Source organism: Ambystoma mexicanum, chromosome 2p (genome assembly GCF_040938575.1).
Source record: "Ambystoma mexicanum isolate Mex_15411 chromosome 2p, UKY_AmexF1_1, whole genome shotgun sequence".
Taxonomy (NCBI): Eukaryota; Metazoa; Chordata; class Amphibia; order Caudata; family Ambystomatidae; genus Ambystoma; species Ambystoma mexicanum.
The window spans coordinates 715533428-715557225 of NC_090923.1; the positions used below are offsets into that span (position 1 = coordinate 715533428).

Consider the following 23798-nt stretch of genomic DNA (forward strand, 5'->3'; position numbering starts at 1 on the left):
ATCGAAGAAGGAGAAGGCCACCTGATAATGGCAGTAATCTTGCGTGGATCTATCTCAATTCCCATGGAGGATCGAATGAACCCCAAATAGGAGACCGAAGAAGCTTCGAAGGTACATTTCTCTGGCTTGGCAAACAACTTGTTTGTTCTTAAGTGTAGTAGGACTTCTCTCATGTGAGTAAGGTGTTCCTCCTTAGTTCAGGATGTCATCAAGGTAGACCATAACACTATGAAATGACAGGTCAGAGAACACACGATCAATGAACCTCTGAAAGGCAGCCGGGGCATTGACCAGCCAAAAAGGCATCACGCAATACTCAAAATGCCCATGAAAAGACCTGAATGTGGTCTTTCACTCATCCCTCTTCCTTATGCGCAATAAATGGTAAGCTCTGCGTAGGTCGATCTTTGTAAAGACCTGGGCACCTTGAACAGCATCCAGAATATCTTCGATCAGAGGCATGGGATATCTATCATGAATGGTGACCTTATTGAGACCCCTGCAGTTGATGCATTGTTGCAACTCTGTAGTCTCTTTCTTTGGGACAATAAAAGAGAACCCCTGCCAGAGAACGAGATTCCTGAATCAAGCCGTTCTCCAAATTATAATGCAGATAGCTGCAGAGAGCTTCCTTTTCAGGTAACGATAAAGTGCCATCCAAACGGAACAACAGCTTCTGGATGGAGATCAATGGTGCATTCTTCTGGTCGATGTGGAGGTAAGGCTTCAGGTATCATGTCTTCAAAAATATCCAAAAAATAATGGTAAGTGGAGGGAATTAAATGAACGCTCAAAGAGACCACTGGTTTACAAATTGTGACGACAGTGGTTGTCTTGTAGTACAGAACCGGGAGGACAGTCGTACCTTGTTGGTAGCCCAATCAATACTAGGGTTATGCTTCCATTACCATGAGATACACAAAATAAAAGGGAAAATGTGCAGCATGAATGAAATCGATCTGAATAGTTTCAGAATGTTTGTTTATCCTCATGGAAAGGAGTACCAAGGTTTTGGTAATGGGACCCGAAATCAGGGGTATTCCATCCACCCCTTGCTCAGGCTGGGATTCAGTCTTCAAAGAAAAAGGAATCTTCTTCTCTTTGGCCCACAGTGTGTGCATGAAGTTCCCGGCTGCACTGCAGTCAGCAAGGCAAGTGTCTCAATGGGCTGACCGTTGGGAACAACCAAGGTTATTTCAAGAACCATAACACAGGAATCAAGGTCTCCTGTGGCCACTTGTGAAACAATCGTGGGACTAAGCACACCACCACGATACCTGGTCTCTTCTAGGTTTGGGAGCTAATTTTTCCCTGCCGCCAAGGGAGTACGTCTGGACAGTCTCACAGAAGATGTCCTTTTGATCCACAATAGAGACACAGAGCTGAGTCTCTTCTTCTCTCTGGCTGGGTTAATGGCCCTCAGGCAGTGCCGATTTGCATGGGTTCATCAGATCCATGTGTTTCAGTAGGAGAAGATTGATAGGAGGGTCGTAGGCTAGAGGATGGACCTCTTGTCCTTCTCTTCTCTTCCTTCCGTTCTGCTAAACAGAATTCAATCTGGAGGTTGATAGAAATCGAATCAGACAGTGTGGCAGGACGGGGAGCCCTGGCCAACTCATCCATGATGTCTTCTTTAAGCCCTCTTAAAAGAATTGTGTATTGAGCAGGTTTGGGCCAACCTGCTTAAGCTGACGTATTCTTAAAATTGGTGACATATGCCAATACATCACAGGGACCTTGTCTAATATCCAGAAGGGTTTCGTAGGCAGAATACTGTAGTTCTGGTCTATCAAATATCTCTTTCAAAGTGTGAATGAGGTGTTATATTCAGAGAGCAGAGGACTAGCAGATGTTACAATGGGATTCGCCCAGGCCAATGCATTGCCTGACATGTTGAATATCATGAATCCCACCTTAGACCGATCCATGGCATAGGTGGTGGTCCTAAATGTAAAATGAACACTAGAGGCATCGATGAATTCATTCACCTTCTTGTGGGTTCCATAAAATTTGCCGGACACAAGGCTCAAGGACGGAAGGTCAGAAGCCAATGCTTCTCTGCCAGCCATTGGTTATTTTAATGTGGCATTCTCTGCCTTCAATTGCTGGACCTCCAAAGACAATCCTTGAACTTCTTGAATAAGCTCTTGGAGTTGCTCCATTCTTTTCTTGTGACGTTGCACGCTCTCACAATGCTCGGTGTCAGAATCGGATCAACCTTCTTCCTGTTTGTCTTGGCCGTCTTCTTCCCTTTAGACTGCCCCTTCCTGGATTGCAGAGATTTCCTTGTGGACGAAAGAGCATTCCCAACTAATGCCAGTGCCTGTCAGTAGTACGGACCAAAGAGAGGGGGGAGGGAGGGCAAGGGAAGCCTTCTTTTTTGTTAGAGGGGGGCTTGACTCAAAAAGGCACTATTAGTAGTAAGAGAAAAAGAAGAGTCATCAGCTACCCCTTTTCAACCGTGTTAAGGGTGGTAGGCTTGGAAGAGGCAGGTGGCTAGTTAGTACAACTACATAGCTAGTAGTACAGACCAGACAAAGAGGCTACAGTTGGGTTAGCACAAGGTTTGGAGACAAAGTGTAGGCTGAAAAACCCCCAATCAACTGAAGGTCTTGTTGGCCAAAGGATGTAGTCCATTTCAAAGTATCTTGTGAGGTCCAAGTTGCCATTGGGTGTCACTGTTACCAACTACTAGTAGAATCCAAGTCTGCAGTTGTGGCAAAATAACAGCAACAGAAACAAGTAGGTTCCAATAGCGAAGAAGAGGAAAATGCAGGAGTCGGAGCAACAAAAAAAAGGTAAGTTTAGTCAGGAGGATTTGAAAAAGGCCAGAAGTGGAAAAAGGGAAAAAATACAAAACACGAATAAAACAGGGAGGGTGGAGCGATAGGCAAGAGGAGTCAGGAAGCAAGGCAACAAATGGCGTAGAAAACAGAGTGAGGAGCAGAGCAACACTAGCGTTTTACCCAGGAACCGGAGGGTTGCAACGCATTGACTCTCTGCAATCCTCCAAGACAAATAGAATGGCGGTGGCCATCTTGGAATCAACTAGACCTGTAAGACATGTTACGAGGATACTATAACAGCACCAGAGACTGCACCCATTTCCATCTTCTCCGCAACGAGTGCCATACTGTCGTGGCACGCGGGTACTGGAAATAGCAAACTGGAAGCTTACTCAGTGTGCCAAATTGTGAGCTTACTGGGAATGTCAAACTTGCTGGAAATGTCAAAAGGAGCAAACTGGGAATGGCAAATTGAGAGATTACTGGGAAAATAAGCATATTGGAAATTTCAATCTGGCGCTCACAGGGAATGTCAAATGAGAGCTTACTGGAAATGTCAGACTCGGGGCCTATTGTTAATATCCAACTAGTACTTTAATTGCAATGTCAAACGTACCGTGAATGTCATACTCGGAACTTGCTAGATACATCCGGAATGTCAAACTGGGAGCAGGATAAGAATGTCAACCTTGGAGCTTTGTGGGAATGCCAAACGGGGAACTTAATGGCAATGTAAAACTTAATGGGAGTGAGAAAAAATGTGTTTAATGATTGGAGCTTCCTGTGAATGTCAACCTGAGAGAATGCTGACAGGGTCCTCTTGCTGGGAGTGTCAACCTGGGAGCCTACTGGGAATGTCAAACATGGTGTTTACTGGGAATGGCAAACTGGGAGATGACTAGAAATGTCAATGTGTGAGTTTACTGAGATTGTCAAGCTTGCTAGAAATGTCAAACCAAGAAGTTACAGGGAATGTAAAGCTCCCTGGTAGCTTACTGTAAATGTCAAAAGTACTGAGAAAGATAATTACAGCTTTAACTGGCAAAGGCAAACAGGAAGCTTACTTGAAATCACAAACAGTGAACTTACTGGGAATGTCAAAACGGAATGTCACAGAGGCTGTAAAGCTCACATTTCTCAGCATGTCATATATTATGAGCTTGCAAGGAATGCCAAATTATGAGATTACTGGGAATGTGAAACATTTTACTGGGAATGTCAGACTTGGAGCTTATTGTCAATGTCAAGCTTACAAGGAATGTCAAACTTACTGGAAATGTCAAACTCTCAGCTTATTGGAAATGTTAAATGATGAACGTCATTTGATTGTCAAGCTTACTAGGAATGTCAACAATGCTCTAAATGCCCAATTAAACACACTGGGAATGTCAAATTGAGAGCTTACTGAGAAAATCAAGCTTATTGAGGAAGTCAAGCTGGGAATTCACTGGGATGGTCAAATGGGAGTTTACTGTAAATGCCAAAGGGAAAGCATATAGGTAATGTCAAATGTACTGGGAATGTCAAAATCAGAGTTTACGGGAAATGTCGAACTGGGAACATATTGTGAATATCCAATTAGTAGTTTACTTGGAATGTCAAATGTATTGTGAATGTCATACTGCGAACTTGCTGGGAATGTCAAGTTTACCATCAATGTCACACTGGAAGTGTGATATGAATGTCAACCTTGTAGCTTTGTGGGAAGCCAAGCTGGGAACTTACTCGGATGGTAAAACTTACTTAGACGGATAAACATGGTTTAATGGTAATGTCAGCATGTGAGCTTCCTGTAAATGTCGACCTGAAAGATTGCTGTGAGTGCCGTGCTTACTGGGAATGTGAAACTGAGAGCCTACTGGGAATGGCAAACATGTTATTTACTGGGAATACCAAACTGAGAGCTTACTTGAAATGTCAAAGTGTGAGTTTGCTAGGAATGTCAAGCTTGCTGGAAATGTCAAACCAGGAGGTTACATGGAATGTAAACCTCAGTTGGAGCTTAATGGAAGTGTCATACTTCCTCAGAATGCTAAATCCTAATGTGTGCTTACATGGAATAGCAAACTGAAAGGTTACTGGGAAAGTAAAACAACTTACTGGGAATATCACCCTTACTAAGAATGTCAAACTGGCAGTTTACTGATAGTGTCAAGCTACAAGAAATATCAATCTTACTGGAAATGTTAAACTCTGAGTTCACTAGAAATGACACAGGGGAACTTAAGATGGTATCATGTAATGCCATAACATGGCTCTCTGTCATGATATTATTGGTCATATCATGCCATATTATGACAGTATGACATGACAGTTCATGTTATATATGATATTCTATATCATGACATAACATATCATGACCTAACATATACATATCATAGCAAATGAGGTGTCTATATGGATCTAAGTTAAAAAAACGAATACAAAAAGCTCGAATTACAACTTATTTGCATTTTGTAATTTTGTAATTTATAATTGCATCTATATAGAATTGTAAATGTTGCCGTGTGCCGCACTTAGATGGAATCCTCAACGTAGCCTGCATCGCATCTAGATAGAAATGTGATTCAATGATTGATATAGAACTCTCCTGCCAAGCCTAGACCAAACGTGCAATCATGCATCAATAACCAACCCATTAACAATCTCACTCCTCTGCATACACCTCTCAAACTCGAACGAAACACAACCACAAGCCTTAAACGCAGCAAACCGCACAAACTTCACTACACTGCAACAACAAAACAATCCGCACATAGACTTGCACAACAGCACACGACGACCACCGACTGAAAAACACCCAAGCCCAGCCAACGGAACCACCGGGCTGAGGCTTCCAACAGCACATCACTGCTATCCTGCACTTTTCCTGCTCATTCCTACTAACTCACCCCCCCCCCCGCTTTTCTTTCACAGCCGCCAGAGCGCCAAAGGACCACTCCCGTGGTGATAGTGCGCAGGAACAAATATCCTTTAACATTAACATAACATTCAAGCTTTTCGGATTTCGGTTGTTTGTTCCCCGCTGGGCATCTAATGTATGTGGGGGACACCCCAGCAGCCCATAATACTGAACTAGCGGATCGGGGGACATATCCACAACCCCCGCCCTCCTTGTGCAGTATTGTGGGATTCAATCTTTTATATCAGGCCGAATGCGCACTAAGTGTGTATTCAACCTTTTTTTCCCCACGTCAGTGGCGCGGAGTGGGGGGGTGGGGTTGCATGATGGTGGTTAAACCATTTTAAGACGCCTTCACAATCCTTCAGAAGGGAGAGAGTGGATGGATGGATGGATGGATGGATGGATGGATGGATGGATGGATGGATGGATGGATGGATGGGTGGGCAGTGAAGACTACGTGAACTTTGAAGCACCAATGGATACAGAGAGGCAGTTTTGGAATAATAAATAGTGCTTGAGAGGCACTCTGAATTCCGGCAGGGTGCTCGGGTTGGAAAAGCGCAGGGCACTGTTACGTAGCACTTAACTGGGAGGCATTGAACCCTGACAGAGCCCTTGGTTGAGAGGCACATGATCCTGAAGTAGCGCTGCAATGAGGGGCACTGAATTCTGAAGTAGCACTTGAGCTGTAAAGGCTCTGAACCATTAGGAAGTACTTGATTCAGAGGCGTTGATCCCTGAAGCAGCACTTTATTCAGAGGTGCTGAATCCTGAAGCAGCACTTTATTCAGAGGTGCTGAATCCTGAAGCAGCACTTTATTCAGAGGCGCTGAATCCTGAAGTACAGAAGGGCTTGACTGAGAGGTGCACAATTCTGAAGAAGCTCTAAGAGAGTTTGAGATAGGTGCAGAACTCCGGAGTGAATTTCTAAATGTTGAGATGAGAGTGCAAGATTAAAGATGTGCGAGATGCGGGCCCATCCAAAATGCAAAATAAGGCACCAAAGAAACTGTGGTGGGCTTTAAGGAATCTTGTGTGTCCTAGCAAAGGGCTAAATCCTGAAATGCACAAATTCGTGGCACGCCCAAGATTTTATAATAATTTAATGGGTCATACATGATTCTCATAAATATGGTGTGCTTGACTTGACACAGAAATAGCAACTATAGGTGTACACATATTTTCCACCACAATGTTTCAGAATGTGTCAATCTCAATCCTGTTCCAAAATTCTTTCTGGACATGCCTGGTGAGGTGAGTGGTAGTCGGCATACTGAAGTGTCATGTGAGCTGCTTTTTCCTACCTACCTGTGCCACAGGTTTTAGTAACTCACTCCCTTCCCTGCTCCCTAGTGGAACTTCTTAACCTGAAGGGGGTTCTCTACCCTGGCCACTGGCATTTCTCTGTAACCTGCACCATTCTACCCCTTCAGGTCATACAAACAACCCCCTTTCCAAGCGCATCACCCAGTAGGGCTTCTTAATCTTCCCATCCTCAGACGCTTGATCCCCAACAGGCCTGCCTAACTTGCTCCCTGCCTCATCCATTAGGCAAGGGCAGTGCTGTTGGTCTGGATGCATGTCCAATTTGCATCGGTTCAGAGTGCCACAAACAGGTCACACTGAGAGAAATTTGGGATGAGGATGTTTTGGATTCCTACTTGACCCACCCCAATATCAGATCACTTGTACAATTATTGTGATCACGTACATTGATTGCACATTTTTATAAAAATCAAAAACTAAATTGTCTGCTGTGATTTTTTACAGGTTTTATTGTGCATCTATTGTTGTTTTGTATCAGTGTATGGATGCATGATGGATGTGTGTGGACAAATGACTAAGTGATTGAATAGGATTTGGATGAATTGCTCTTATTTTGTATATTCTTAATTCTCCTGCTGTGTAAATAATATTTGAAGTGCTGATTAAATCATGATTAAACTCGTATGTTGAAATAATGTATCAGGTATAATAAATCCCTTTGATACTCTGTTTTCAAAAATTGTATCCTCTGGACTTCTTTTCCGAGTTAATTAATCACACTCAGAGCAATAACACATCCAATGCGATTCATCACACATACAAAAACGAGCTAGCGCATTGCATATACAAACCGAATATCTGTATTAAAACTGAACAATGCCTCGACTGAAGAACCAAAGCACCATTTGTGGCTCTAGCTGAAGGGAGCTTTAGCCGCCAGCCACAGCTAATTCATCTGAAAGAAACACATGAAAAGAAGGGCCACAAGTCAGTCATGTGATTAAAGCGTAATCAGCATCTGATGGTTCATTGGCCTGCACCACGTCCTTGGTGGCGTAATGCATTTGTGTTCAGGAATGAGTCTAGTGGCAGAGTGAGAAGGGAGGGGGAGTTGCTAGCCCTTGGACTCCCCTAATGGCGGATTGGTCCTCTTGGCCTTCCTGAGCAGGTCACGGCGATCAAGTGCATTATGGGACCTGTTGGCATGCCGGGCATTCCGCTGAGGCATCATTAACAGGTACTCCTATAATTATATGTGATGGTGAGGTAGAGCGAATTCTGTAAAATTGAGTCTTTTGAGGGATTTTGCACCAAGTGAAGTAAAATGCAGTTTCGGATATGAAGTCCTGCGGGGTCTCTGTCCTGTGTTGAGGCCGTGCCCATTCAATTCCATGTAGTCAACACCCAAGGACACCCTCCCATAACAGGCTCTCACCATCATCCATAGAACCTAAGCTTCCAGTCCTTACCTATGGGGACTGGAGGCTGACCCATAGCTATCAACCTTTTGTGACCCCAAGACGGTTGAAAAGACACGATGTTCTTTTTGGCGGGTGAAAGCCCATTGGCTCATGAGGGTCCTTGACGTGGGAGAGAGCTGCTTGCGTGGCGGATGCCACCCGCCAAAAGCGAGTGAGCCAAGAGTTGTGCCGATCCCGTACTGCTCCTCACACTTTTGCACACGATCTTGAACCGTGCTCCACTCATCTTTCACACATAATCTCAAAACCTTCCTTACAACACAAATGTACGGTGCCTTGCTGCTTGCTATCTGTGTTTGTACTCTCTAACTATCAATACCAACACCGATAGCCCATTATGAATCTATGTACTTAGGGAGGCAGCGGCCTTCTGTGAAAAGGAGTCACAGGTGACAGATGTACTGAGGTAGAGTGCATTCTGGAACAAGAAGTTCTGTTTGTACCGAGTAACGCATAGTGCATTGTGTGATAGCCATGTAAGAGATGAGGCAGAATGTGTTATTGTGTGGTCCTTTGGGGCCTCATATGTGAGGGGTGCGTTCTGGGACACATACGCCACTTATTGCATTTGGTCCGAGTGAGAAAGAGGGCATTCTGTGACAGCTAAATAGGGGGCATTTGCACGGGTCAAGCAGAGTGTCTTATGGGTCGTGTGGCCCCTGAGGACCGCATATGTACTGAGTGAGACAGTGTATTATGTGCTCCTGTTAGAACCTTTGCACTGAGTGAGAAAGTGTGCATTCCGGTGCCTCAGTACTGAGTGGAGAACATGCGTTTCCGCACTCATAGTGCTGTATGGGGTTCTCCTTACACAAACGTGTTATACCACTGTGGTAGTTGCAGCAGGACTCATGGGCATGGGTCACCAGTTTGGCATTACTGTCTATCAGGGTAGCCGACTTATGAATTTCCCGGGGGAGGGGCCCAAATACAGGAAGTGACATCACTGGCAGTTATAGGACCGCAAATTTGCATGTAGTCGCCAACTTGGTGCAACGGCGTGTGGGGGGGTGGAGGCGCGCGCAGCGCAGCACAGTGGAAACATTGGCTAGCATGTACTGCATATACTAAGTCAAGTAAGAAGGAGATTTAAGCCTTCGAGTTGCATTCCAGTAGGCCATCACTGCCCCTACTCCACCCCTCTATAATCATCCAGGTTGAAGTAGCCCTCAAAAGGCAGAGCAACACAACTAGGATGGGAGAACGAAATGCCGTCCCATCCTGTGAGTATGTCAAACGTCAGAGCAAAGACTGTGCGTGTGCCTCCTACCTTGGAGCACAATCTCACTAATTTGGTGCAAATCTCACAAGTGGGGGCAAGGGAATTCCCTGTGTGTGTGTGGGCTGCAGACCCCGGATCACATGCTTACTTCTTCAGTGTGAAACTCTGGCCAAGGCTCTTTAGGCAAGCATTCAGGATGGATCTCACATCTATAAACAGTGTAATATATTGAGTGGGCACCTCACTCCTTGGAGCATAGTATACCCGTTGCTGGTAATCTCACAACTGAATGTGCAGTTTCACTCTTGGTCATCTTAGTGACCCCATGTATATTAATGCAGTCAGTCTCCCATCTGGGAAGACAATTATATTTCTGTTAAAACACTGAATTGTCACTCCAGTTTTCTCGATCTATAGATCCATACCATATTCATTCAATGTGTGTGCAGGGGTGATAACTTGTGTCTGAGAGAGCTCATTCTTTCATTCAAGAGAGATAAAGGGGTAACAACCCCCTGTATGTGGGATCAGGCTCATGTTGCCCCATAGCCCCTCCAGAAGGACTGAGCGGGTTTTAAGACCCTGCTGATTCTGCTATTGGACAGGCTCGAGCCTTCTATCCCTTGCCCCATCACGGCTCCCAACATCCTGAGCGGAAGCTTATGGACAGCAGGCAGCTCGGTTCATGCCTGTTGCCAATTGAATGTAGACAGATCTACTATTTAGACACTGGGAGAGAGCCATGAATCCACATTGGTGGTGAAGAAGCACTCAACATACAGAACACAATGGTATAGTGTTGCAGTCCTGCTGAGAAATGACAATTCTGAGCATGTGAGCAGTAGGCTGGATCAGTGCTGCCCCATAAAAGGTGTAGAAGCCTCTGTGAGAAGCGGCAGTACTGTCCCAACGGTGAGAAGTGTAGTATTTCCACATTAACTATGCTTAAGAACTTTGGGTTATTGAATAGTGCTGCTACATTCTGAGTAATCCCATCCCTTTAAATATATGAGCTCTTGTATAACCATGACAGTGTTGAGTTATTCTGATGATGATAGACTTGCTCAATAGTTCTGGTTCTGTATCATTAAATGTACTTCAGATCTTTAGAGTATCGGAAGGATAGCTCAGGGGCAATGTGCTCGCCTTGGAAGCAGGGCGACACAGAGCAACACAGGTTTGATCCCTCGGTCCATGCAACACAGGTTCACTCCCTCGGTCCGCGCAACACAGGTTCGCTTCCTCGGTCCGCGCAACACAGATTTGCTCCCTCAGTCCTCACTTAGAAGCCTCTGGGTAGTACAAGCATTATAAATAACCAATTAAAATAAAAAGAAATACATCTGTTGAGAAGTGCTGGGGTCTTGTCAATAAGAGTGTAGCAGCTCAACTGCGAAGTGCTGATGTTGTCCCATCAAAAGTATAGCAGCCCCACTAAGATGAACTAGCATTGCCTCAACAAAAACATAGTATTATCGCTGAGAAGATTCAACAATTATAGAAGCCCTGTTACAGCAGTACTATCCCATCAAGAGTATAGCGAGCTGAGAAGTACCAGCATTGCCGCATTTCAAATGTGGCAGCTCCACAAGAAAGTGCTGGTTCATACGCCTCCGCTCCCCGCCCATAGCATTCACCCTCACCACGTGCACACTCAGAGACATGCAGTCTCATTTGCCCTCTCCCTGCCCCTGCCCCCTCCCTCGCTTTGCATCTGTACCTCCATTTCTAAAAATCCTTCTGGGTTGGGTGTACCTCTACATCTGTTCACCCCTCTTGCCAAGAGGGGTGCACAGATGTACAAATACACCAAACCCAAAAGGATTTTTAGAAATTGAGAGACAGACTAGCTTTGCATCTGTGCCTTCATTTCTAAAAATCCTACTGGGTTGGGTGTACCTCTACATCTGTTCACCACTCTTGCCAAGAGGGCTCCACAGATGTACAAATACATCCAACCCAAAACGATTTTTAAAAATTGAGGGACAGACTTGTTTTGCATCTGTGCCTCCATTTCTAAAAATCGTTTTGGGTTGGGTGTACCTCTACATCTGTGCACCCTGCTGGGTATCCGTTTCCGCTTCAGTCTCCTAGAGTGTCGGGGACTATTGGGACCAATATGGCAGTGCTGTGGGCCTTTGGATCACTGCATTGGGTGGTTCCAGTTTTCGCATTACCAATATCTAGGAAGACTTTCTTTTCACACGTGCCGGCTGTTTTCTGTCCCTGATTCATGGTGGAGAGGATGATTTTGGGTTTCTGGAGTCTCCAGTTGCAACATGGTCATACTTGCCTGCCACTCTCCTTCCCTCATTAGCCAATATTTAGTGCCACGGTGGATGGTGACGGGTTGGATCACTTCCACCGTCGGCTTGATGCTGCCAAAAATTCTCCTGGTTGTGCTTCCCCACTTGATGCAGACCTTCCCGTTGGCGAGGGGTGGGGGGGGTGGTCGGGGCTCTTCTGAGACGTCATTTCCCTCACTGGAGAATATCTCCCATGGGTCCTTGTCTGTCTCTGTAGGAACATCAAAGGATCAAAGGCAAATGGGGCGGCTTTAGTGAAAGACAGGCTCAGACTGGCCTATGTGGCAATGCCCGAAGTGCCAGCCCATGATTCTAAGCGGTGGGGGCGCTATTTATTGGCAAGAATGGGCGAATTTTTTGGCCAGAATGGGAGGTTGTATGAGGTACTACACTAGTGTTGACCAATGTTACGTAGCAAATATGCTTTCAAATACTTTATTTGCAACACATTTGACCAAAACTCCCCCTTGGGCAGCACTCAAACAATCTGTTCTGAAAAACAACTAACAGCAATTGGCCACTGTGGTTCATGTGTTCATTAATGCCCGAGCCGATTATGACACAGATTCATGGATTTATTTGCGTGTAAAACGGGATTTTGCGTGTCATTTTGCCCCCAAATCCCCATTCGTCAGACTGGGATTTGAGGGCAGAATGGCACCCAAATCCCCGTTTTACACGCAAATAATTCCATGAATGTAGTATGTCCAGGTCCGTCCTGGTGAAAGGTTGTACCTTGCCACGAAGATCGACGGAAGGAATAAAACCGATGTGTGCAGTGAGTTAGTGGCAGAGGGTCCTCCATAGTAAGGAGGAAATACCCCACGGGGGCGGCAATGCATTCCTAAACATGATCTAAATGAGACTTAAGCGCTCAGTGCATTCTGAAACATGTAGCCATTTGGAGCGCACCCTATTGAGAGAGAAGCGTGCATTTTGAACATGTACTTTTGTGGGGAATCTTCATATACTCAGAGAGGCAGAGTGAGTTCTGAGGAAAGTAGCATTGTCGGTACAATGTAGCCTGCGAGGCAGAGTTTACTGACTTTGGGGCCTTTGGGGAGTCATATTTAGATTCTAAGGAAACTCGTGGTGCATTTACCTCACCATAAAAACATACGGTGTAATATATGGATGATGGCATATGGAAATGTTCAGACTGAATGCTGCATATTGCAAGCCTGGGCGCACCCCTTTCACGTCACTGTTAACACAATAACAATTAAATACAAAGCCACTAACTTTACATATAGGCATATCACAAATAAACCTGACGTGTGCCCCCAGCTTTAGAAATATGGGCTTGGCGACCACGCCAGAAGAATATTTCTGTCAGATAAATTCAAACTGACCATAAAATGAGGGTACATTAACAGGTTGAAAGCTGGTATTAAAATGTGGCCAAAATGCATTTTTTGCATGCCAATCTTACCGTATAAATAGATTTCGCTTCCCAATTGGAGAAATGATTACTCTTTAACATCGTCTTGAATTAGAATATATTAAAGAATGCATTAACAGAAAAATGACCTTTACAGAAATCGAACATTTTAACTGGAGCTACACCTGCCAACGTACATGTAGCATCCCCAGAATGTCAACTGAATGAAACGTAAATGACACTTTGCCGTTACTGATTTTGCCCACTTCTTAAATACCAAGTTATGGAGACAGCTGGGTGGTCAGTATTACCACCGAGGTGTCAATATAGCACAGCCCTCGGGCGGCTATGGTTACGTTCCTAATTGTTATTAATTTACGCTTTCACACACAGTGGCATATTCCCATAGCTACGGGCACAGCCCTTTTTTAGTCAGCTGCTTTGTGTGTAGACAGCCGCACGCTTCCCCTTTACTCCAAGTGCTTCACACCTTTCTGTCGACCCCTTTTCCCGCCCTTTCACGGGTCAGGGGGCCGTCCGTATGGGCGTGGCGCGCGGGCTCCTTACCTGCCAACGGGGGGTCTCGCGCTGGTGGCAAACCCTCCCTTCTCCAGAAGCAGTGCACGCGCAGCCGCCTCCTCAGCCTTCGACGCGCGGTAGCAGCAGCGCTCCTTGCTACCACGGAGGATACCCAGAGCCCCGCCCACCACCCCGCTTGCTATTGGTTAGCTGAGCCAAGTGACGGACAGCGCTGTGAGCTGCAATTGGAGGGAAGGGAAGGGAGCGCACCTGCGGAGGCTGTTTCCTGGGGAAACGTTCCAGTGGGTGACGTAACCAAAGGGCGATCAAAGAGATACATAGGCAGAGAAATGTGAGAAAATGGGAGTCAACAGGCTGGGATATTTTAGAGGGCAGGAGATCCACAGGTAGACGCATTTCAAAGGACGGGTGCTCATCAAGACGGGACAACTGGGTGGAGGAGCAAGCAACAAGTAAATACGCAAGGCACGGTAGATGCATCTGAGGGGGTGCTGCGGGTAGATAAGATACATCGTGTTGGAGTTCAAGCGCCGGGAATAGACAGTCAGTGCGGTGGCATAGCAAGGAAAGCAACACGCTGGAAATCGGAGCGACCAGTGGAGGAGAGGGCACGGATACCTTCTCCAATCTCCCAGGACAAAAGAGTCAACGGGGAAAACTAAAAGATCTGAGGCGAGGAACGGGCGAAGAATTAAGCACAAACATGTCGCCGCGAATTACGCAACTGGGGCGAACAAAAGTCAAGAGATGTGGGAATCAACAGGAAGACCGTTTGAGCATAAAGTAGCGCAATAGGCAGAGATTAGGGACGTCCAACAGGCAGAATAATATGAGACTTGCGACGGGTGAAGAAATGTAAAGGTAGAACAACTGACATTGAAATAAGAAGGGCTAATATTGTATCCGAGAATATGCAGTGGCAATAAAGATGCAGATTGGCAAAAACTAGACTCCACAAGTTGTATGGAAATGGGCCATCACGGTGGGACCAGAGGTGGAGGAGGCGACAGGAAAGGCAATTTACTAAAGCCACGCTTTGTGAGTTTGTCGTGAGCTTGTTTACATTGTTCCGGGCTGCATAGCCAGTGTACCGTCAGTCTGTGCTAGGTGTCAAACAACCTGTAACTACGAACTGAGCATTGAATATTCAGAGATACATTCAGCGTGTGGGATTTTTTGACAGAGTGGACGTGATCCCGTAATTAATTTAGAATGAGGCCATGCGAGGCAGTGCCTAGGCCCGAACAGGATGCAAGGAGAGGATAGACACATTAGAGAGGGCAGGGGGGCTAGAACGGAATGCAAGAGACACAGTAAAGACACAACGGCGCCTTGAGCCTGCTGCCAAAAGGAAATTGCTGAAGTTAAGTTTCATATTTTACAGCTTCGTATTCAAAAGCTGAAATTGGTTTCTTATGCACCAACTACTTACTCTCACACTTAGAAGTTGGTTTCTTGCTCGAGCAGCTTTTTAGCCCATGAATAAAGCAATAATGTTGTGTTAGCAGAGCAGCCCGTGGAGGCTATAGCGAGACCGTAGTGTTAAACGGCAGTGTCATATACAGTGCTGGAAATTGATAAAATGTACTGGGGGAACTCCCGCCTCCTCCCCTTCACACGCGTAGGTGGTGGGGAGGGCAGATTGTCAGTGGTGTGGCCAGGACTGGGGCCAGACTGTCGGTGGTGTTGGCGGGATAGGGGGCAGAGCTAAGTGTCAAATTATGTGTGTGGCCTGACTATAGGATGCTGCCTGCTTTGCATAAAAACAAAGTGCATTTTGGGAAAATATGAGTGACCACCAATTTATCAAACATGTCTGTGCTAGTAATTCAAACCTACATTCCTTCCGAGCATGCAATGCACACTTGGTATGGTGCTTATTTCCTCTGTCAGAATAGTCTGACTGACAGTAAAATGTGTGCAAAGCATGAGCCATATATACAACGCTGGCAAGTTTCATTATTTAAGTTTGGGCTGTTGAGCAAAGGACAACTTTCAGATGCAGTCTGTGAAAACGTGCGGCACACAGGAGAGTCAGGAGCAGAGCGCTTGCTGAAGTTGGGGGTGTTTTGGGCCTCGAGAGCCGCTCCATCTTGTTCTGCCCCAATTCCTTTCCATGTCATATAGAATGTTTTGCAAGTGGGGGGATGTTCCTCACTTTTGCCAAACGGTATTTTTTCCTGAAGTTTTCTGGGCAGATTTGTTACCACCTTTTTAACTACAAATCTCTATGTGGTAAATTGGGGAATGGTATATAAAGGGGGAGAGGTGCCCAGGGTGGGTGTGCAGGGGTTTGGAGAGACACGATGGCATTTAAGCTATTTGTGTACTGGTAGGCAGTCAACACCATTATGCTGTTTGTGCTTTAGCCCACCACTGCTATGACTTGATATACACCTGCCTTTTATTTTTTTACAGAGAAAAGTCAATGGTCGAGTACCCCTCATGCAACAATCCCACCCCACAAACTGGGGCAAGAAACAGACTGCTCTTAATCTGAATGTTCTGTGTATGTAAAATCAAAAATCTAAAAATGGAAAGTTATCCCCCAAATATTAATTCTGGGGACGTCACCCACAATATTCCACATATGTAGGCAGCTTGTCTACAGAAAAGAAACACAACCTGCTTGCTATTATCTTGCTAATATTTGCATTCACAATGCACACAAAGACCCATTTGTATAAAACCAAATCTCAATATCTACTACTCTAGACAGGAGAGTAAAATCCTCTCCAATTTGAGCATAAAAAATTACAATTGAAAATCAATACAAAAAAATGAAGACAATTTTTAGGATACAACTTTATACCCTACAATTCACTTAGTTTTCTCTGAATCATCATCATCATAAATAACTTTATTTCAGCTGAGAGGAAATTAAAGCCATTACACATATAATAACAATAAAAAAAATATATCAACATACATCCGATCCGCATTATTGTTGAAACAACCACTCTTGCCAATACGCTTGTTTTGCAGCCGGGGTCTCTTTCGATACAAGTGGATGCCCATGCAGTGGCTACATCAAAATGGACAGTTCTTTTATTAGCTGCTGTTTAGGGTTACACAATGTATTGCACTATATATGCTATTGACCAGAGACTGGAATGCCAACCTACTTAATTCTAAATTAGGGGCATGCCATGAAAGCGGTCTCGTGAACATCAAATCCCTCATGCACAAGCGTTCTTTGTGATGTCTTGGACCAAATGGAATTATCCACTGTCCTTCCCAGAGGAAGTGTGTTTGGGCCGGAGAGTACAGGGTGGGGTGGCTCGGTTTCCAAGGGGCTATGAACATTATGTGGCAAATTTGCATTGATTTCTATCATGCAATTTTGTGGTCGTTGGGATCTCATGCCCATGCCAATATGTCATTGGCCAGTTTCAACTCCCTGAATGCGATTTGTATTGGGTGAATATCGCTTGCTCCCTGGTAATGAAACCTAGTGTCATTTGTGATATCATCGCGGATTACAGACGTGCAGCCATGCACAGCACAGAGCTAATGTATGCATTTGTTAGTAAGGGCATCGCCTGGTTTCATAGGGATTTTGGGGCAATTTTGACACCTTATCCACAAATATCATTCCCCATGCAGCCCCCAGGCCTGTTACTGACTTTCTTGTCCTTCACAGGCTGCGGACATGGTCGTCATGACCGGTGGGACCATAATGATAGAAGTTGGATTTGGCACGGCCATCCCCAATAGCTGACTTGCCAACCCTGCAGTCTGCACTCAGCACACCATCTACCTGCCAAAAAGACTTCGGCAGGGGTGGGGCTGCTGGGGGAATCTGTGTGCTTAGGTTGGGTGCAGGGGTACCCGCGATAGTTGTGACCAGGATCCCTTTTTCTGACATGTGATTTTTGGGCCCAGTATTCGCTGTTTGACTTGTTTCTGCAAAGTTCAGTGGAGTCAGGCCCAGTCCCAAAGGGGCTAGGTAACTTCTTCATCTTCTCTCCCGTTAGTTATGGTTGGCAGAATGGATGGGTTAACAATGGTGGTGGGAGGGCATTTGGTGATGATTAAGGAGTCCCTAGGGGCAGTGGGCATTGTAGTATCCATGGCAACCCCTGTGTCCTTGTATAAGTTGTTTCCGAGTCCAGATTCTGTTTTGTCTAGGGTATCAGGGGTTAAGGAGGGAGGCTACTTTAACATCCCAGGCATCTGCACACCGCCACATGGGGCTGTTATGAATGCCTGCGTTCTTGCTCTCTGTGTATGAATCATTTTGGTATCCTTAACATCCCTGTCTTTAGCTATTTCTTTTCAGGGGCCCAAATCAATGAAAACTTTTATGGTGTCAAGAAACTGGTGAGTTTCTTTAATCAAAATATTTGCCTTCCCCGTTGGTCTTAAACGGCTTTACGGGCATTTCTTGGTGATTCGAGGCAGGTGGTGTTCTGTGGGGATTTTCTGTTTGACTATTTGTATTTTCCGTTTGGGGATTGCAGTCGAAGGTGAATGGTAGGAGGGCAGCTGAACCGCTGGGCAATGGGTGTTGTCTTCGAGTGGGAATCTCCTCAAACGTTTGAGTGTTAGCCTCTACTTAGCATAAGGGGAGGAACGTTGTTTGGATTTCAATGTGGAAAGAGCTTTCAGTTCTCTTAGCCCGCCCTCCCAGTCTGGCCCAGCCTCTCATCTGCTCTGGCAGTCTGCAGGTCTAATAGAGTTTCTGCCTTGTCCGGCTCGGCTGTTGAGAGGTTGCCGCTCCTCCGTGATTTTACAGTGGTGTTGCAGAAAATGGCCTCCACCCTCCAGGTGTCGAACACCCTGCAGGTGTCCAACACTCGCACCCTTGCCACAGGATTTCCCCTGTGGGCCTGCTGTGGTGCAGTTATACTCCAGGGTAGTGTGGGCAGGCACAATCAGGTACAGCAAGTCCCAGGGGTCAGAATCCCCCTGCAGGCACCCAACATTCGTGCCCTTGCCGCAGGCTTCACCCTGCGGGCCTGCTGTGGTGCGTTTATATTCCAGGGGGCATGATTGGTGCAATCAGGTAGGCAAGTCCCAGTGGTCAGAGTCCCCCTGCAGGTGCCCAACACCTGCACCCTTGTCACAGGCTTCACCCTGGGGGCCTTCTGCAGTGAGGTTATACTTCAGGGGGCGTGGTCAGGTGCTATCAGGTATGGCAAGCCCTAGGGTTCAGAGCAAGTGTTAATGGTAAAATATTGGGTTCACAGATTACTTTCTTTTTCTAAGGCTGGCTCAACTCTAAAACGTTAGACACTTGGTTTCTGGCTTGGACATATATACAAGAATGTTTGGTAGGTTTAATTTGTCTACATGCTTGGGTTTAGGGTTGAAGCTTTTATTTTGGTAAATAAAATACTTATTAAAGTGTCACACAAGCACAAGTTCAAAAATGTAAAGTACAAATGGAATCCGCAAATTAACTGTACTTGGCATTAGGAGTCCAATTAGGGCAACACCCTTTCTTTTCTGTCCAATGCTATGTGGAAATATGACGTTGGTTCTTTAATTTGACATTATTTCTTTTTGGATAAAGGGGACAAAATAACCTCCCTTCTCTCCCACCTGAGGGGTTGAACATTCTATTTGTGATTTGTCTTTTATGCAAAATATGTTTTTTACAAATCAATACGTCTATCAGTCCCTGAAAACCTGTGAGTCACCTTGAAAATGCAGAGATTCATTCTTGGGACATGTACCAACATACCCTGTCATTATTATACTTACTTTTGGTTTGTCATATAAGGGCCAAGGGCTGGTTGGGATATCACAGCTCCAGGCAACTCCTTCAGGTAATCTCTTCCTTTTGGTCTCCCCCCCCTGCTCAGCAATCCCCCTCAGGCAATTCAGCTTCTGTCTTGGGCAGCCTTCCTCTGCTACTTCATCAAGAACTTTCCCAACTTCCGATGTGTTGCACTTTAAATACTCAGCAAAGCTCCACCAATGAAGCATCATTTGAGGTAGCGCTTTCAGACTGGATGGAGTTTGTGATAAGTTCTTTTCAATTACTCATACCCAGAAATCCTCATCTTTGCTTTGATCAGTACAGTGTATTTTTCCATGTTGCAGTTACTTCCACCCTGGACTGCGGGAACACAGGAGACGGCAAATGAAGTGTTACCATGCTGACGGTTACCACTACATTAAAGGTGCACGTTGTGTTTAAATCTTGCCATGTTTTCAGCAATGCCACTAGCCCAATGTGCTTTCAAATTCACCATTTAGTGCCAGTTTGCAAAACAGTTTATCAAACATTCCTTGCAGAAGAACAGGGTAGGAACACTCCATGTACCCACAATGATATGTTTACCCTGTTCACAGAAAGTATCTGGAGGTTGCCTCGCCCCACCATTTGAAAAGATAGGCTACCACAACCAAACATTGGGTCTGTTTGCACTGCTGAAGATGGCCACCTGGCACATGAGGGACATTCTGTACAGTCAGTGCAAATAAGATGAACAAAGTATTGCATGTACAGAAATGTATTATAGACGAAGGCACAAGGAAAGAATACATCTAAAAAAATGAAACAACTGCAATCATCTGACACATACTTCTTATTAAATCCTATGCACTACAACAATTACAAAAGAGTACATTTTATGGTTAAAACAATCAAGAATGTGCACAGCAAGCGAGCAAGCACTTTCAGAGTGGCTTCAAAAGGTGTGAATTCACACCCCAAATGTACCTTTAGAAGGATGGAGCCAGGTTGCACATCATAGCACATCTATTTTTAATGTATTATCCCATTAGCCGTGTATGTGATGCTCCAAAAGATCCAGAAACATTGAAGTTCTGCAGAATGGTATTGCCATTCTAGTGCCCATCTGAACATTTTGTGGATGTGCAGTTTGGTTTGGCCACGGGGGCCAGGTGCCATCACTAGCTTCATCAGGCTCGGCCACGGGGAGGTGAATAGGGGATCCCCTCACCACCCCACCCCTCTCCGGTTCTCTGGCAGGGGATGCCACAATCAGCATGCTTCAAACACCTTAATAGGTAATCATAGATATTTGATCATTTCAGTTTCTTGGGTCCTTGAGGGATAGGGAAGAAGGGAATCCACACATGTGAGGATTAATTTTTCCAGTAGCTCTTCCCATGGCTCCCGTGCTGAGCAGGGATTTCACTTACCTAGTGATCGCTGCCGGACATGGAGGCATTCCGTGGTGTGCCTGTCAGACAGAATGCATTCTAAATAGTGGACGGAACTCAATTGGCTTTTGATCCACATCTCTATGCATTGCGGCCGGTCCATATCAAAAACACGTGAGTCTCATGCACAATCTATCATATAACAAAGGTTTGTCCTAAAAGGTTCGTTTAGGAGCACATTGGTGTGTATTTGTAATTTCTTTTCTTATTTAACATTGAATGTCTCCAAATATTTAGCTCTTTTAGCAACAGTTAAATACATTCACAGCTTATGTATTTTTCAATTTATTGATTCCGCTGCTGGAGACTGAAGACTGAGGGATACCGACTGAGGGATGCTTTTGGGAGTCGGAGGACGCCAAGGAAGTGTAGGCAGGTGAATACACTTGAATGAAGGATGACTCGGGGACGCCACCAGCTCCCGAAGGCATCCCACAGCTGGTATCCCTCAGTCTTCAGTCGCGAGCAGCAGAATCACGACCGCGCTGGAAGCCGTCCTAACTCACCTAGACGGGATCCCTTGACTACAACATAGTGCTCAGTTACTCCCGCACAGATATGGTTAATGAAGTCCACCTCTCTTTGTGCCCATGAGCCATCAAGAAGAACCCATAAACAGCCCCTAGGTGGAGAAGTTACATTTTCTACACAAGGGGTTCCGCCTACCCGGTCCAGATGAAGGCAGACCACCTTTTAAAAGCCACTGAAACTGGTAGACCTAGAACACAAAGGAATCAACTGTTATGGCTTCCAGACCCCAGTAGGTCTCTTCCTTGGCACCTCCTAGGTGGTGTGCAAGCCTTGCTTTGTCTTCTATATCTCGTCTCATAATACACCGAAAATGAACAACTGACAAGTTCATTAGTATGTGTTGGGTTAGTAAGGAACCCGTTTTTATCAAACTGATAATTGGTTTTTGTGATTATCTTTTATCAACATCTACACATTCCGGGGGAGGTCTACAGGTTATTAAAAAGTAATTTTGCCATAAGTAGACCGACTCGGTAAATGTGTTGTTTTTGAGCCTTTTTTGCTCATTATTTACTGCTCAGTCATTTCACACTGTGCATGGGATACACAGTGCGTCTGATATTTGTTAGGAGGCTACCTTTACTTCCTAATTCTCTCTTCTGCCTTTGACACTGTCAACCATGCCATCCTTCTCAACCGTCTCTGTGATAAACTGGGTATCACTTGTAAGGCTCTGGCGTGGCTGACCTCTTTCCTCTCCGACCGACCCTCCCAGGTCCAACTTGGGTCCTTCCTCTCTGCTATCTTTTTCTCTACCTGTGGTGTCCCCCAGTGGTCTAATCTCTCCCCCTGGGTGTTCAACCAATAACTGGCTCTCCTTGCCCACCGCATCGCCGCTCTCTGCCCCAACTTTCAGTGCTATGCGGATGACACCCAGCTCATTTTCAGGCTACCCTCGGCCTCCTCCTCTCCCTCCCTCATCTCTGACTGTCTGTCTGCTATCCAGGAGTGGTGTGCCACCAATGACCTCTGCCTTAATGCCAGTAAGACTGAGAGTCTCCTCATCGGCACGTCTGCTCCCTCCTTCCCTGTAGCTTTCTGGCCGGCCTCTCTTGGCCCTCTTTCTGCTCCTACCTGCAAGGCTAAAAACCTCGGGTCATCTTCGGCTCCACACTCTCCTTCTCTCCTCACATCTCTGACGTCTCTAAGAAGTCACACTACCAGCTGCACCTACTCAGAGGTATTCATCCTTTCCTCTCCTTTCCCCAGAAGCTCACTGTCTCCAGAGCTCTGGTTCTCTCTAGGCTGGACTAATGTAACAGCCTCTATCTAAATCTGCATGCTTCTACTCTCTGCCCTTTTCAACTTATCCAGAACAGGATTGCGAGACTTGTCCTTGGCCTCAAGCAAAGGGTTTGTATCTCTCCAGGACTGAAATCTCTGCACTGGCTCCCAGTGGCTGTGAGGATTACATTCAAAACCCTCTGCATCATTCACAAGGCCTTCTGGGGCCTGGGGCCTCAATACCTTCAGCTCTCTCTTCCTATATATCTTCCTTCTCGAGCTCTTCGCTCATCTGCCTCCAACTCCCTCAGGGTCAGTCGCTTCTCCAAGCAACGAGTTAGTGGTAGATCTCTTTCTTCGGCTGGTGCCCCCCTCTGGAACAGCCTCCCTGCCTCCCGTAAACTTGAAGAGAACCATCTCCGGTTCGGAAGCATCTCAAAACCTTTCTCTTTGCTTCTGCTTTTTCTCCTCCTCTTCTCTGCTGACCTGGCTGTAACCGGAACTGCACTGGCTACCTGAACACCCTCTGATCTCAGGCATAGGTCCTTCCCCCGCCAGTGTCACACGCCTGCACTGCCCACCTTGCAACCCCTGCACTCGGGACTGTTTCTGTATCCCTAGAGTCCCCCTACCAGCCCTTGACTCCTGATGCCCACACTTACCCATGCACTTGCCACATGCTGGCCATTTACTTAATTATTGTTATCATCTTTTCCCATGTACTGCACTGTCCCTGATCCCTTTCCCACGCATTTGCGTGATCTGAATGACACCTGGTCTAGTAGGATCATTGTCTGTCCTCCCTTTGTTCCCCTCCCTTGCCTCATCGCGCCTTGAAACACTTGTGTATAGGCAGGTTATGAATGCCATATCATATCAGATCATATCAATTCCAGTTTTGGATGGATGCATACTAGAAATCGGTAAGTTGTTCAACTTCCGTTTACTATCACTTTTAGATAAGCGGAACATCAGCGCTTCCTAATATCAGAGGGGATTCAGCCAGTGGTAGTTAG

The 23798-nt window shown here is 45.7% G+C and overlaps 1 protein-coding gene across 5 annotated transcripts in view; it reads right to left on the minus strand.

Moving 5' to 3' along the window:
* Window positions 1-14049, minus strand: part of LOC138566707 (synaptosomal-associated protein 25-like) — a 940697-nt gene extending 926648 nt beyond the window's left edge. For all 5 annotated transcript variants that reach the window (XM_069644302.1, XM_069644300.1, XM_069644298.1 and 2 more), the window contains exon 1: window positions 13915-14049. The gene's annotated coding sequence lies outside the window, so the exon portion shown is untranslated. The remainder of the gene's footprint in view (window positions 1-13914) is intronic.
* Window positions 14050-23798: the final 9749 nt, after the last annotated feature.